Source organism: Balearica regulorum, chromosome 3 (genome assembly GCF_011004875.1).
Source record: "Balearica regulorum gibbericeps isolate bBalReg1 chromosome 3, bBalReg1.pri, whole genome shotgun sequence".
In the NCBI taxonomy this organism is placed as follows: Eukaryota; Metazoa; Chordata; class Aves; order Gruiformes; family Gruidae; genus Balearica; species Balearica regulorum.
In genome coordinates, this window is record NC_046186.1 from 13870121 (window position 1) to 13887325 (window position 17205).

Sequence of the window (17205 nt, forward strand, 5' to 3'; positions counted from 1 at the left end):
AAATTTTCACATACAAATTTAACTTCCATTGAAAACTAAGACTCTAAAATATTTTTTATTGTTCAGTAGAAATATATGTGATGGTTTACAGGTTGGTTACAAATCAGTAATTCTTACTTATATGTATATGTTCATATGTGTAATCCTATTGTCAGGTAGTTAATAGCAGCTAAAGGGCCAGTATTCAACCTATATACAGTCCCTCCCGAGAAATAATTTTATTGGTCTAAGCCCCCAGCAAGAAACTGGGAAAACTAAACCAGAAAGTCTCTAGGTTCCCTTAAAAAGCTGAACTTCCTCCAGCCACCAGCTCTCTGAGACTGTATGTGAACAAGGAAATCTTTCTTTAGGAGAAGGACTAGTCGTGAACCCGGGAAAGCAGACCAGCACAATGTATATGAAGTTAAGAATCATATAGAGCTTCCCATTCAGTGACACGATAATAGTTCATTTAATGCTGATCCTCTTTACAACGAGCTGTACTTTTTGGTCCATGCTGATCTGGAGGTCTGCCTTCATTCCCAGTGGACAGCTCGTCCCACGGATGCTTTGCAGTTCCCAGCTCCAGTCCTGCCCTTGCAGCTCTGTAAATCCCACTGGTGTCTTTGGACACAGCCTCGGCACACGGCGTCATTGCCACAGGAGCAAGCTGGTACCCATGGGGACAGTCCTGTAGGGCTGGAAACAAGTCCTCACCACAGACAAATCTATGCCTCTTCAAAATCTCGTCAAGGACCGGATCCTCCCAAAATCCAAAACTGGACCCCAAGCAGTTGCCTCAGATTATACCTGCAGCTTCTGGGACGGATAGATTACACAACTGAAACTTATTATAGGAATATTTAGGGGTTTTTTCAGTAGTAGAGAACTTTCTGCTTCTCTGGAACTTCAGGACATTAATTTATATTGTAATAATTTCAAGAAAGAGAATATTAAGTACATTATCATCTTAGTATTATGCTTTATATCTTCTTCAAATTTATAATACTGATAATATTTTCTCACACTCAGGTGGCGTTGGAGTGGTTAAAGCATCTCATTATAGATCCAGAAAACTCCCAGTTACGTTAGTTTAGCAGAAACTAGGTCATTTGGTAGGGAAATGAAAGACAGATGAGTATGAGATTAGCCATCACTTTCTTTTAACTGCTCCTGGTTACAGGAATTATGTTTTCTTCAAGCATGACAATTTTGATGGATCATTTTTGCTCTGGATTTATGCGGGAAGGTATTCAAAATCCAAATAATTTCTTTATAATGAGGGAACAGCTTCAAGAGCCAGGTCTAACTGTATTCAAAACTACACCTAAGATTCCCTACTGTCCATGTTCATGGTGTGTTTAACCTGGAGACTCCCACGGTGGAATTCTCTCATCACAAAAAATGTTGTTTCTCCTAGGAAATTTTGCTTTCAGGCCCTTGAAACCTGTTGAAATATGCTACTGGAATTTAAAGCCACAGAGCTGCCCTTAAAGTTACATTCCCTGTAGCAAACTGGGACATTAAATCAATGGGTCTATTCAAATGAGTAAACGTTCACTGTTCTGACTATCAAGGATGCTTTCTCAGAATAGCACACAGTTACTGAGGAGAAAGTCAACACTAAAATAAATCCCACTATGGTGAAATTCAGGCCTGGCTGATGTGAAGTAGAAGTCTGGCATTGACTGTAAAAGGCCAGGATTTCATCCTTAATCACAGCACCCCCCCTCTCCTGAGGAGATGATACCATTGTTATTTATTTATGTGGTGCCATTAGTGTGCTAGGCACATCGGATGTGCTCCTTGGTTGGTGCAAAGCGGCCGTGCTCCATTAATTCCTGTCCTGCTCCCGTTCTCCAGGGTGCAGTTCTTGCTGCCTGGAACAGCTGGTGCCGGGAACGACGGCAGAATTAAGACCTTAGTGCTAAACTTTCACACCTCCTTACCATCCCCCTTTCTAAGCCAGAGCTTTTAAGGAACGCAAAGCAGCTCTCAAGAGTCAGACTATTTATTTATTTTCATTTTTATAAAACAAAAATGTGTGTTAGGATACTGTGCCAGCACTTGTAACCACCCACTGAATAGGCATTAGAGTAAAGCACTCTGGTCGTTATCAAACCTCAATAAAATTCCTATTATAAGCATGTAATATGAAAAGCAAATTGATGTCCTCGTCCGTCTCAGACCTAGCTGCGTTGCTTCCATTCCTCTGTCTTTTTTTAATAGCAGAAATTATGTCAGTTCAGGAGCAGAGGACTGAATTTCAGAGGTGATGTCCATGGGACACTGCTGGGTCCTTCATGAACACAGGGTTGGGCTAAAACCAGATGATGACTTGCATCTGTCTCAGTCTCAGATGTTAACCTATTACGAACAAATTACATTATTTCTCGTATCTCCACCAGCTTGTGCTTTAGTTTGGCTATTTGGGTATAAGATAGTATCAGGGTAGAATTTTTGGCTGAGGTTTTGTACTGGACTTTACACTGCTGAACTGCAATCTGGGGCTCTTTATTATTAATGTAAACCAAATATACAAACAAACAACAAACTACTATGGCATTTGCAGAACAAACTGTTTTTTCAGGGTGAAAGCAAATCCCCAGTGATATAGAAGTCTGTCTTATAGAATCAATATGTCAACTTTTAGCTAAAAATATAGCAAGTCTTGCAGACACTTTTCTCATCACATTGGCACCAAGGGACCAAAAGCTAGTCTTTTCTGTTCTTTAAAACATGAAGTGTGGTTTCAAGATTAAATTCCTTTTATTCTGATGCTATGAAACATCATCTAGCTCCATCTTGATACAAGGAAGAAAGCTCCCTCCTCACCTCTACTTGGTTTTATTTGGTCTGGTGAATAAATATAGTAAATCACCAGGGAAGGGTTTGGTGGGTTTTTGTTGGTTTGTTGGTTATTTTGTTGGGGGTTTTTTGTTTGGTTTTTGTTTGTTTGTTGTTTTGTTTTGGTTTTGTTTGGGGTTTTTTGTGTGGTGGTTGGGGTTTTTTTGTGGGTTTTTTGTTTGTTTGTTTGTTTGTTTTCTTTGAGGATAGTTAAATACTGGAATGCATTTCCCAGAAAGGTTGTGGAGGCTCCATCCTTGGAGATACTCAAAACTTGACTGAACAAATTCCTGAGCAACCTGCTCTAGTTGGTCTTGCTTTGATCAGGGCATTGGACTTGATGACCTTCAGAAGACTCTTCTAACACATTATTCTTTAATTCTATGAGTCTAACAGTAAATCACAAAATCAGATGAGCAATCACAGCTTCATTATGCAAAGGCGGCCAGACTAACTTTCTTGCTGAAATATATTTTACTCAGTTTGCTTAGGGCAAAATTGAGCCTTTATAGTTCACAAAAATAGAAGACTACTCCTCAGATGAAATCCCAATGTAATGAAATACAATTATGCTTAAATATAAGGTAGAATATTTAGTAATATGTAGTAATGATTATACATTAGAGTAAGTAAGCAGTGGCTAAAAGTGAAAAGCCCAAATCTGAGATGTAGAGGGATGAATTTTCCCTCAAAGCAGAACACATCCAACAGTTTCTAGTCCCATGTGGCCGTGTTGATATGCTACAGTGCTCAGTGGCCAAGGTGAGAGGAGAATTTGGACTTTGAGTTATAGAATCATAGAATGGTTTGGGTTGGAAGGGACCTTAAAGATCTCTAGTTCCAACCCCCCTGTAAGGCCCTGATAACAAGTGAATGTCGCAAACACCCGTCTTGACATGGACAGGGATGGGCTGATGATGACCAGGGAGTGTTGAACAAGAACGGAGCCTGCAGAGGCAGGATAACATCTCATGAGACCACTCCTCTATTCCTGAAACACGTAAACAATGACCATCTGTGCCCTGTGCACCATGTGCCTGGGACAGATCACCACTCACTTGGTCAGCCCTGAAGGGGGGGGGGGGGCAGTGAGACCCCCAGGGCCCCCATAACCCACCGACTCATTTCTAGAACGTTTCTGAACATTCCTGAGCACATACTGCGCCTGCTCAGTGATGACAGACCCCCGCCTATGGGGGGGGCACATTGGGTTATAAAAAGGGAAAACATAAGTTTTCGGCACACGCCCACCACCTGAAGACTACCACTACAAGCAGAGAACATCGCTGGATCCAAGGGTGGTGATATCTTTTCTCTCTCTCTTGCTCTCTCTTTTCATTCTCTCTTTCTTTTCCTCTCTATCACTCTGTCTCTGACTTAATTTTCAGCACATTAGGGTAATATAGTCACACATTTTGCTAAACCCTTACCTTTCATAGTTCTGCTAAATTTTGAGCATTGTTATGACTTTTGCCAAGCCTCTGTCTTTTGTAGTTCCACTGAGTTTTAAGTAAATTTATGATTGGTTTGAACCTCTAAAGTAACTGTCATTACTCCTGGTTACCGTGCAGAGAATTAAAAAAGTTAACCTCATCCTCACCCCCTGAGTGGGACAGGACACCCCCTGCCATGGGCAGGGACACCATCCACTAGACCAGGTTGCCCAAAGCCCCATCCAACCTGGCCTTGAACACTTCCAGGGATGGGGCATCCACAGCTTCTCTGGGCAACCTGTTCCAGTGCCTCACCACCCTCACAGTAAAGAATTTCTGCCTAGTTAGTTCTGTGTCTTGCTGAGGAGCTTTTTAGGGGTGACTTCTATCTTTCCATAAGGAACCAGATCAAATTGACCCAAGTCATTTTTTTATAGCCACCAAACCTCCATCAGATCTAAAGCAAATCTCAGATGTTACTTGATAAGCAGGAATTCAGACAACCCAAAAGAAAAAGCATGTTTTCATTGAGCCAAATTATTCCTTGCTGTAACTCTGTCAAGTTAAATGGTTAAAAGGACACCATTTCATAGAAAGAGTTGCAAGGTTCAAAAGAGGTCCTACACTTTGGCATAATCCTCATTTTTAAATTTCTAATGGCTTAGAATCCATTATTTCTCTCTACAATTCTTTTTCTGCAGTTAATGACCCTCAAAGTGAGAAGCGGACATTTAATTTTAGTCAGAGTTTTTCAAGCTTCAGCTTCCAGCCATTACATCTGCTAGACTGGAGAACTCTATGAACAATTTTTTATCCTTCAAGCAGGTACTTCAGGTCCCCTCCATCTTCTATCAAATGTGCAAAGCAGGTTAAGCTCCTTACTATGTGACATTTTTTTCTAATCCTTTCATAATTCTTTGAATGCTCCCTTAAGCTATTCAACAGGGAAAATCCTGAATTTCTGTATTATTCATGAAGTAGAACTGAACACAGTATTTCAGCAGCCATCACATCAGTGCTAAATTCAAAATATTACCTACATACTCTATGTACCCCTTTTTAAAGATCAAAGCAATCACAGTTCTTTAATGGAAGAATGAAAAATTACTCTTAACATATTCAGTTGAGATAAGCCAAAGTGTTACATTCTGTTCTAACTGGGTGCTTAAATACTTTATATTGGGGGGAAGGGGGAAGGTGGGCAGGGAATCAGCCAAAGTGCTGATCTTTATCTCAGAATATCCTAAAGGCCAGGGTAAAGGTATCTCCACGCAGATGCCAGATGTGGATTTAAATTCCTGCTCCATAGGTTTACTAGGAATTTCTTCCTGGACCAACCTAGCTTTAGAAGCTGACGGACATCTGGACATCTCATGTAGACAAAGTTGTCTTCCTCCATCTCTTCCCCACTGAACAAAGTGCTGAATCCTCTTGTGCTGAGGCTCAGACTTTCTTTACGATGTTTCCCACCAGGCCCCTGTTCAGCATGCTACCTTCTGAGAACTGAATGTAAACTGTACCTCAAGTGTCCCCCTGGGTGTCCAGATTCACTTCATTTCAAGCTGTTTGAAGGCATGGATTTAAGACAAGCTCCAGATAACGAGAAGTTAAAAACCTTACGCTGGAACCGAGCCTGCCCCTGACTCTTTTGGCACAGCCAGGAATGTCGCAGTATGTATGTACACAGATAAATCTACCAGGCTCCATCATACAAAGTCCTGATTTCATGTGTAGCAAGATGAGCTGAGTAGACAGATGAGTTAAAGACATCTTCTTGCCAGATTCATGTCATTTTGGGAAGGTGGAACAGTTGCTTTAACCCAATCTCTGGCCTGCTGTCCTCTAGACTGCACAGACTATGAGCTCCATCCTTCACACATCTGTATCGCCTCATGCATTAGGTTAGGTGGCCCTGCTAATTCAGAGTTATAAATTCCAGCAGAGAGCAGGGATTGCAAACTGGAACTCTGCAGGTCTGAGCTCTATTCATGAATCTAACCATAAACCATGGTCCCTAATGCTCAGTCACTCTAAACAGTGCTTTTGAGGAACACCCAGAAAACCTGTAACAATACCTTGCAGGGCACAGTGAAGCCAAGAATGCAATTGTGGCTCCTAGACTCTCTTGACCCAGATGTAAATTACATGTGGGTAATAAGAACTACAGCTTACATGAAAGTGACTTCCTCTGTCTGACTTTAATTGTTTTATGGAGATGGATTGCCTAGGAGCCTCACTGCTTCTTCAGTAATAGCCATTGGATTTACGATAGATTCCAAGATTTCCTACTTTAAGGACAGTTCATGAATGACTGAGCAGATCTCAGGTTCTCTGCCATGAAAGTCATGCAGACACTTGTAACAATATTAGCAAGTTTTAAGCCACCTAGCTCATCGTCACTGAGCAGCTACAGAGACCTGGAGTGTTGTCCGGGTGCATGGCATTAACATTTACAGAATGATTTTTGCAGCCCACGTGAATGGCGTGCTGCTGCAGCTACATCGCCTGCTATACCCAGAGTAGCTACACTAGTGCGTTTTATGTATCACTGCCTGTGCCACAAGCACAGTAGTGGCTTCAGTATAGACATTCTCTCATTCTCTTGTGGGGTTTTTTGTTTGTTTGTTTGGTTGGTTGGTCTGGTTTGTTTTATTTGTTTGTTTTGTAAAGCTAAAGAAAAGATTCATGGCCTGTTTGGTTTGTTATTATCATTTCCAATAAATCATCAACTGAGGTAAATAAATGTTGCTCTGTTGAATTCAGGGGAACAAAACTTCAGCAGGAGGATTTGAAAGGTAGAGGGGGATTTCTTTTGAAGATAGTGATATGAACCAAGGCTAAAGGATATGAAAGACCCTTCAGTAATACTGCTAATCTATCCTCTGCCAGTGCAGGATTGCCCTACTGTAAGTACATGACTGTGTCCACCTTCCTTTATTTAAAAAAAAAAAAAAAAAAAAAAAATTGAATAAAAAATAAGGGACCTCACATCTCTTTAATGTAGCATATCTGACCCTTCTTTAATTTATTTAAATGTTATTCAGAGTATCAGTCGTTAAAGGTTCAGTTTTAATTCCGTTTATATCTGGTGAGAAGATAGGAGGGAAAAATCTGGTAGGAGAGAAAAAATCTGTAAAATCATGGAAGCATTAACATTGGAAGAAGGGTCAGGAGCAGGACAAGAGGTTTGAAACTCCTTTACAAATAACATGAGTCACTTACTTTAAGTGCAATGTTCATGACGGGTGTGCTACATCACAGTAAGTGTCATTGTAGGTTGTTTTAGCTGTGAAAAGAATCAGAGGTGTTTCATAACCGCACAGTTGGCTTCCTCTTCACTGGTGAGTATGACCTCTCCTTCGTGGCAGAAGCAATCCGCTGCAAAACACAATGTGAGAACCCCTTGCTTAAAACAATGAGAAAGGCTTAATCTCTCTTCTGAGGCAGTGACAAAGTAGTCTTGTGTCACATTTGAAAAAAATAGTCTTTCACTGGTGCAGTGGGACCGATAAGATTCAAGGCATGTTTTCTGCTCTGGCACCAGCTGCTTTTTTGGCTTGGAGTAAGTAGTTTCAGATACATTTACACCAAATATCAAATCAAATCAGAGCTATGGGCCTTATCCTTTCCTGTGAAAATTATTAAAACCCTTACACTCCAGTTTGAACAACTGTGTAAACAGAGCTGTGAAAACTTCTGGTACTACTTGGGACTGCCCAGTTAGGGGTTGTACCTGAAGTCTACAGGTGTGCTTAGTCTCTCAGAGGTTACAGTAATGCTGCACAACTTTGCATGGCTAGACTGGTTTGTTATGTGTTTCTACAACACTTAGCTCAATTGGATGAAAATCCATCTTGGGGTCTTTGGAATGTTTTAGCACTAACATTGAGACTAGACTTGGTTCTAATTTTCATTACCAAAATGAGTTAGCAAATTGCCAAATGGAAGATGCAAATTGCATCTTTTATAACAAGTAGAGAACTGCTTCAGCATTACTAGTTGTTTTTTTTTTTTATTATTTTATTTGCTTTTGTTATTTTTAAGGTTTTTTTCTAGGTTTTGCATTACATTTCCATTTTTGCCCTCTGGGTGGTGACTGCCTGTGTTTCATTTCTGATGTAACTGAATTTTGCATTCCAGGATGATTGATGCTGTATACATTAGGTTATAGTATGTAGCTATAAAAAAACTGAAGAGCATTTTGATACCAGTTATATAGACTTACCTAAAAAATTGAGCTCAGTTTTTTTAACTAAGTAATCTAAAAAGAAGGGAGATGATAATAAAATGCTTTGAACCTTATCTCCACTTGCTAAGCAATTAACTGGTCTCCTGCATTGAAGGAGGTGCGCTGTTCACTTCCTCTCCGTAGGAACGGAATGGCCGTGCATGGAAGTCTAAGAGAGATGTCAGGACATGAGAATGAGCAATCAAATTGTCCACGTTAGCTTAATTACTCATATTTAAATTCACTTGTCTTTATCTTTCCATAATACATTTATAGACTTCAGTAAGATCCCTCACTAGCCATTATTTTGACAGGCTTTTTATTTCTGTGAAGTAAATAAGAATTACAGAGGAAGATACTGGATAGGACAGTAATCCAAAGAAAGAAAGAAAAAATTAAAGAAACAATAGATAAAATGAAGAACTTTAAGGACAATAGCAACCCTCCCTAGTTTTGGCGGGGCTAGGATTTCACTCTGTCAGCAGTAAGCTTCTTTACTGCCTGCACTTCAGCTGAAAAGGCCTGAATCAGACTGCAGAATGAGGACACTTATGGAATTTAGAGATATTAAAGTATGTACTTAAGCATGCATGGTGGGATACAGAAAGCTGCCAGCTCTAAAGAACACTAAATTCATAATGAAATTTTCTGAAAGAGAGAAATCATCAGCAAATCTCAAAGGCCCAATTTCTGTAAGGCTGAATGCACTCAATACTCCTACTGAATTAAAAAGAAGTTCAAATTAGAGAGGGTTTGAGGTTTGCTTTGGGGGGAATTTCACAGTGAGAATAACTTAACCATTGGAGGCCTAAGGATGTGGCAAATTCTTAGTCTTGCAATGCTTCAGGCATTCCAAAAAGATAGCGTGAATCAGACTGAAATTGTCGTTGTAACAAAGGTATCTTTGGTTGAAGATGCGTGCAGTGAGTCATACAGGAGGCCAGAGCAGGTCATTCAAATCTTTATTTGAAATCATGCACTCAGCATCTTGCAGGGAAGGAACAAAGTGTGCAACCGATCTCATCTAAATTTAGCTGCTTGCAATTTAGTTATACAGATTAAATTAGTCATCCTCATTCCTAAAGAGTCAATGGAGGGATATAGTAAGACGAGGTGCCTTCAGGAGGTGTCTGTTTCTCTCCACTGACTCTACAGGAAGATCAGGATGGATGAATTACATTGATTAACTTGTAAATGGCAAAATGAATTCAATCATCTCTGCTTATGTCAAAGTAATCCTTTGGTCCTTTTCAGCTACCGAATGATGATTTATCTTCTTGGTTCCTCCTGTCTGAGCCTGTTGGGACTCTCTGGGTTTACTCCTGGTTTATATTGCATAAGGAAAAACAGAACCTCTCCTGCATTCGCTGAAAAGGCTAATGGTTTTCATCCATGCATACAACATGAAATGACTTTGTACAACCAGGAGAAGAGACAAGATAGATACAAACTACTGAGATATTTGGTTTATTTGCATAGAGTTCAACATCTACTTTTTATTGTTTACAATGTTTTATTACTTACAATGTAAAAATAGGAAGGTTGGACCTGAGTAGTATACACTGACATCCATAGAGGATCTGGTTTGTGTTAATGTGGTACCTGCCGGAAAAAGGAACACGGCTATTTTTGTTAGGATGGACACATCCTTTAAGAAAGGGCTATTCTTCTCTTATACAAACATCTAACTATAGAGGTAATCTACACTGCTGTCATGAAAGGATAATTCATTTCACAACACCTGTCCTACATAAGCAAATAGCCATCTCTTGCAGCTAATTTTAACAAATTCAGAAATATATGAGGAAGTGTAAAACATGTATTGCACGATTCGTTACAGGTCGTGGAAGAACTGTTGGCTTTTCTCCTTAGATATCTGATGTCTGATTTGTAAAAGAACATACAATACTGTTAAGCAGCTCCAGATCTTACATTTGCTGCATTTAAGTGATCTTATTTTATACTTAATGGGAGTACTCTGGGACATTTACACAAGCAAGTATTTACACTAGCATTTCTGTTTCAACGCTGGAGAACTCAACCCCATGGGTAGCCAGTGCATGTTGCTCATAGATAACTAACCAGAATAAGTAGTATCTGGTCCTGATATTGTGCATGTAGAATGAGAAAAATAAAGCCAAATCTTGAAATAAATGAAAATTACTTTGCTAGCTTTGAGCCTATAGGACAAATTCATGTCAAAAAGCTCCCCACACAAATTGAGTGATGCATTTTTACTCTTCACAGATGTTTTTTCTGGGGATGTTGCTCATAGATAACTAACCAGAATAAGTAGTATCTGGTCCTGATATTGCGCATGTAGAATGAGAAAAATAAAGCAAAAAAAAAAAAGCCAAAAATAAAGCCAAATCTTGAAATAAATGAAAATTACTTTGCTAGCTTTGAGCCTATAGGACAAATTCATGTCTTAAAAAGCTCCCCACACAAATTGAGTGATGCATTTTTACTCTTCACAGATGTTTTTTCTGGGGAAGGAAGATTCCTCTGCTGGTGGATCTACCTTCACATGCCTCATTTCTCCATGAGGAATAGCCAGGAAGCACTGAAATCAGCAACACAGATGATGATAGAAAATCACCCAAAGTCGCTCCCTTGATTGCAGTAGTTCTACACCAGGGATAAAGCCGATCCTAGCCATACAAAGAAAATCAAGTTCAGATACTGCTTTTTATTGATTGTGCAAAGCAAATTAAGAAAGTGCTTAGGAAAAGGCCCACCTAATATAAGGGCTGATAGATGGGGTGGATCTTCTCTACACAGCTTCTCTAGTTCTGTGCTTATGCCCAGAAAACAGATGCCCAATTGACAGGGGATACAGGGAAAACCCCCATTCTGTGACCTCAGCCTGAGATCTGTGGAAAATTCAATGTTAATGCTTCCTGCCCTCTCAGAATTACATGATTTCTTTGATTTTGTACAGCCTTGTCTACAGAAGAAATGTAGCCATATGATGAAGTAGATACAGACCATTTCAAACTCTGTTTTGTTCTGATGAAGTGTGTTAGTGGTCAACTAATTTCAAAGGAATTTTGCTGTGATGTAAATGCAGTTAATTTCAATCCATAAGTATTTACAAATATAGGAGCTTGTTTAACCTGGGGGTGCATCAATTTAATGAAAGCTATGACCTAGCTAATTCAGCTGAATAAACTCTTATTCTCCTGTAAACCAAATCTCTTTGGTTTGGAATAAATCAATTGCAAACAAGCTTGATGTTACCAAAATTAGAGCATCCACACAAGAGTTTACACTGGTTTAGTTAAACTAATTATATAAAGAGGCAATAGTTAACTTCAGTAGAACTGCAAGAATTTGTAAAATTTATCTGACATGTCAAAAGCATGCACGTCTTTAGCCTGATACCTGTTGGCATACTTACCTGGATTCAGTGGAGCTGATGAAGAGGGAAAGGCTAGACCAGAGAATCAGGAGGACCAAGAGTTTTTTTCATTCATCCATATTACATACAGTTCTTATGAACACCTCGAACATATAAGAAGTTAAAGAGAATATACTGTTTCAGTATGGGGCCATTAAATACAAGTGCCGTGAAGAGGTCCTGAATTATCAGCAGCTGAATCTGTTGTAAAGCACCGACTGTGAAAAATGCATTCAAAACCATGACTTGGTACTTGGACTTTGGACTAAGCAGTAAGCTATGTTAAGAGGGGAAGACTGTTTGGTCTTACAATTCTTACAATACAATTATAAGCTTGTAAAATACACCAGGTGTCTGACAAGTATGTAGTCAGGCCCAGCAACAGTCACAGTGAATGGCTGTGTGGTTGGTTTAGCTGCCTCCCAAGTTAAATCACAACAACGATGTGTTTTGTATTTAAATACTCAATTTCAATTATCTTTTTTTTTTTTTCCAAAAAAATGAGAGAGGAACTGAAAAAGTTCAAACACTGAATCTTTATTTCATAGTACTCTTAGAAAAATCTTTTTAAATTAATAATACAACAAAACAAAACAGTTTGGACCAAAGTACTTCAAATTGACTGCAGTAACATTTTTCATTTTGCCACAGGAAAAAGAAAAGCGTCCTATTTCAGTCTGAAGTATCTTTTACTCCTCGTCTCTTCTATTTCTTATTTCAGAAAATGAACCAAACCAACCCTTATTTTTCACAGCTCCACCTGTATATCAGAATTTTTTTGTGACCACCAAGAACCAAGACCAACTTACACTGACAGCAAAGCCATTACACAGGCAAAGAGGAGGTAAATGTTGTTTGGGGCGGGGGGGTGGGGAGGAGCAGTAGAGATATGGTACCAAACAGCTTTGAAAGAAATAATGGCACAGATTTGCCTCTCCTTTCTTTATTTGTTAGTCTACATTTTCCAAGTAGCCTTTTAGGTGGGAAGAATTTACTCATATGCACTGTGAACCTGCTGCCTGTATCCATGCCACTTTACTCTCTGCAGCAGGGATAACAGAAAAAGTGGACAATGAATTTCTGAAACGGCACAAAATTCCTGCAGCAAAACTGCAGAAGAAGTCTCAGATGCCTATGAGGAGAGGATCTACTTTCAAGCCTGAGGAAGAGCAGCACGAGCAGTGTCTGACCAGCTCGTTCACGCTTGGAAGCCTCTCTCCAGCCTATCAGAGGTTTTCACAAAGGCCTGTATTGGCTCAGTCCTGCTTTCACTGGCTGTGGCTATAGAAGTAAATTAAACAGAACAGCACTGGCACGTTATTATCCATGCTGTTAAATAGTTGGCACATTCCCTGAAGCAAATTTGTCCTCGTGCTTTCCCAGAGAGCACCCAGACATGGCATAGGGACACAAGACATTCACATCAAGCAGCTTGGATTCAACCAGACTCTTTTTGGGGCCATTTAGCCATGAGGATGTGCACTGTGTTATAGCAATTTGCCTCTATCAGAAGTTAGTCCTTTTATTTATGATATAGTCCCTGAGACCAATAGGAATGAATTTTGGGTATTTTTACAAGTATAAAATTGTTTCAAAATATCTAAATACTATTAATTGTCAAAAAGCTTGTGCTTTTACTAGTAAACCTTTCTAAAAATGCATTCTAAATGCTTACAGACATCCTAACTCTGAAATGTATATTAATGATTGAATTGTCAAAATAAAATCAGATTTAGGACTTTCCTTTTCTCTGCTTGTTAGGCACTTTTTCTGGTGCATGGGGAGTGCCTTCCCATTCACCACTGGCATGATGGAGAAAAGCACCTGACCGCCTGTGTGAAGCTGTTAAAAAAAAAACTGCAGAAGACTGAGTTTGACAAACTCATTCCACAGGAAATATTTGGCCAAACAACATAGGGACATGGTTTAAGAGGGGAGGAGAGGTGGAAAAGTGAGCAAGAGGACACTGCACAAATAGATGTTGAAATGGGAGTGAATATCACTGGATGCAATGCCAGGGCTTCACCGTGTAAAGCCTGTGCTACGTGATGATCTGACTGCACTGGGATGAGATACGATGTGTAAGAACGGCAAAAAACCATGAGAGCGGGGCAGAGTAAGAACCTGCCAGTAGTTACCAGGCTGCGGGCCGGTGCTGGAAAGGCAGCAGGGTAAACAACAGCAACAGATCCCAAAACCAGGGCAAACCAAGCCTGGATTTTCTGAGGGGAGCTGCGGCAGCAGCAGCAGCACTACGCCTGCTGCCTTGGCGCTGCCTGGTGCTGCCCGCATGCTCTGCGTCATGGCCGGCAGCTGTGCAGCCACGCCGCTCTTCGCCTTCGCCGGGCTGCAGCTGCTCTGAGCCTGTGCAAAACACAACTTCGAAAAGAACGAGGGAGACGAGCAGTGATCCAAGGAGCCACGTCAGAGAAATAGTTTTGGGTTTGATTTTTTTAAAATAATACTATCCTTTGGGAAAATCTATACAATAGGCCGATGTTAAATGTAAACAGAAGATCTTACAAGTAAAACCAAGACTTTCAGACTGTAGGTCTACCAGTAAAGTAATCAATACCAGGACCTGATACTCTGCCCTTGAGGCCATTTGGCATGGTCTGCCCATATTCATCCTGTTAAACTATCCTAGTCTCCAGAGCAGTCTGGTTTCACCCAGACTGGCTACTGGGCAGGTTCCCAGTCTCAACTTTCTCTTGAAGTGCTTTGAGAGCTCTGGGTGGCCACCAGCAATGCTGAACCAGGGTCCTCGGTATGGTCCTGTTTAGTTCAGTACGGTAGATGTAGCCTTAAAGTATCCGTCAAGTAATCTGTTGCCTTAATTCCACAGATTTCAAAGGATTTAGGCCAGAAGGAAACTTGCCCTAAGCTGTGCATTCTTGCAGCATGCTCATTATCACATTTGCCTTTGACTTGCACAGCTGTAAATCCATGGAAACCAGAGTAATTCAGGGATGAATCAGGTCCATTATCTCCTTGTGTTTGTACAGCACTTAGCACAATGGTGCCCTGATCCTGATGGGAATTCATGTTATTTTAGGACAATCAGAGCTTTCATTCGTTAAAATAAAGTATATTTTTAGCCAGAGCTAGCTTCAATGGCAATGTATGGGGTGCGTGGGGGGGGGTGTGAATGAAGGGGAAGACATGACTGATCCCCCACCACATGACTCTGAGCACACGTATCATATGCCTAAGAGCTTATCTCCTCTCCAGGTCGGTATGGTTGTGAAAATATGACCAATGGGGACCTTGGAAGCTCAGATTTGGAAGGCAAAGAGCACAAACTCTGAATATTATTGCTTCTTTTTTAAAAAAGTTGCATAATTTTTAAGTTGCTCAGGATGTGAGGTCTGATTTTGGAACATTTGGGGTTAATATTGGTATGTTTAGTGCCTTTGCTGAAAAGTAATAAATCAGATGCCATGCCATTGCTTTCCATGGAAAGTTAGATCTCAAAGATGTGATTTGCTCAACACCATTTTTTCCCCCCTTGCAAATAAAATGAACCAGCAACACTTGAAAAAGCAAGCACTGTGCTTGCTCCATGTTCAGAGGCGCATGTTTCAGCTTTTTTATGAAATCTTGTTAAGACCAGTAGGTCTTATAAATTCTAATGAGATACATATGTGGAACATATATAAAGACATTACACATCTCTTACAAAATATTTGCTATACAAAGGACCCAACCGTGTGAAGCTATTATTCAAAGCAGAGGTAAGTCCTAGGAGAAGACAGAAAAAAGCACCAGTTGCAGATCACAGTCCTAGCAGGGCTTTTTGCTAGTTCCTGAGAGTTAAAAGCTGAAATGCATGCTGCAGGTTCAAGTTGTTTTCACAGACATAAATGGGGAAGATTGAATATCAGCTGTCATTAATCTCAGTGTCCTGACATGACAAAATCACCATTACTCCCAGTGAATGTGAGCTGATGCTCACAGCTTGGAAACATTAGAAGCACATATTTTTACAACCAAAAATTATGAGCAATTATTGCTAGAGTTGTAACAACAAGTTCTAAAAACTGACACGTGAAACTAGGGAGCTGACTTACCCGCTAGGAAAACATAAATGCAAAGATTAAGCTATTTCAAAGCCACTAGCGTGTTTTTCTTCAAGTCACTTTATTATCTCACTGAAACATAATCTTAAAAATCTTTGCAGTGAAAAACTATGTCCAGAAAGAAAAGACTGTTAGTTTTACTTAACATTTGAAAGTCCTATTCTGATACTGTTCTTCATTTCACAGGCAGGGCCGCTAATACTGTTTTACTTACTTGTTACTTACAGAACAACATTTTGTTTTACGCGGGGGTAAACTATTTTGGGTGTGACTACTGGGGAGAGGGCTGACACTTCCATATCTTTAAGAAACATTAATTTCCTTCCAGAACTGGTTTGCCTGTGCATGTCCCTTCAGTGCGAATGCAAACCGAGCGGCTGCGCTGACAAAGGAGCACTGTGCCGTGGAGTTACCTGATGTGTCCGTGCCCTTTCCCTGTTATCCCTGTATTTGTTCTAGCACATCTGGACTACCAAAGCCTGACAGCCTGGCTTTAATGTTCCCATAGCTGTGTGAGAATCCACAAGTCGTTGAAGGCCTTTGCATTTTAAGAACAATGATGTTTAGTGCGTGCACAAAGCCAGTGACAGGGCTGCCTTTTCCCAAGCGTGGTAGCAGGCAGTGTGTTTCACTGACACGCCTCTGTTTTAGCCTTCTGAAACCCTGTTAGTTCAGACCTTTGACAGTCAAGGGGAGAAGCTATGAGTCGTATCGAATTAATTGTCGTGGAAGCATCTTGCAAATTCTGTCTGAAGACTAGTCCTTGTCGATCACAATAGGTAGGTAGATCACAATTAAAAATTAAACTTTTTTTTTACTGGCAATGTAAGTGGCTGCAAGTTGCTGCAAGTTGCTGCAAGGCTGCTTTTCAGCCTGGTGAAGTAGTTAATCACCTGTGATCTATTTGCTTTATAAAATGTTGAGATTCATCTGCCCTAACTGAAGTAATTGAAATTAATGTCTCTAAGTTTGGACTGATTACTCTAGGCTTCTTTTATAACCAGTAGAAGGGCGTGAGGTTCATCTGATCGATCTTGGAATCTTTTCCTGTGCAATGAGTTACTCTGTGGAGATGCCACCCTTCAGCCCTCCTTCTGACATGTGTTTGGTGATGAGAGAAAAAACACTATTTCTTGAAAAGTGTTTTCATTTCCCTTACTTACTATTGATGCCACAAAAAGTATAATGAATCTGTATAAGCCATCTAAATTCAACACGAGAACAGAAGACACAGAAATC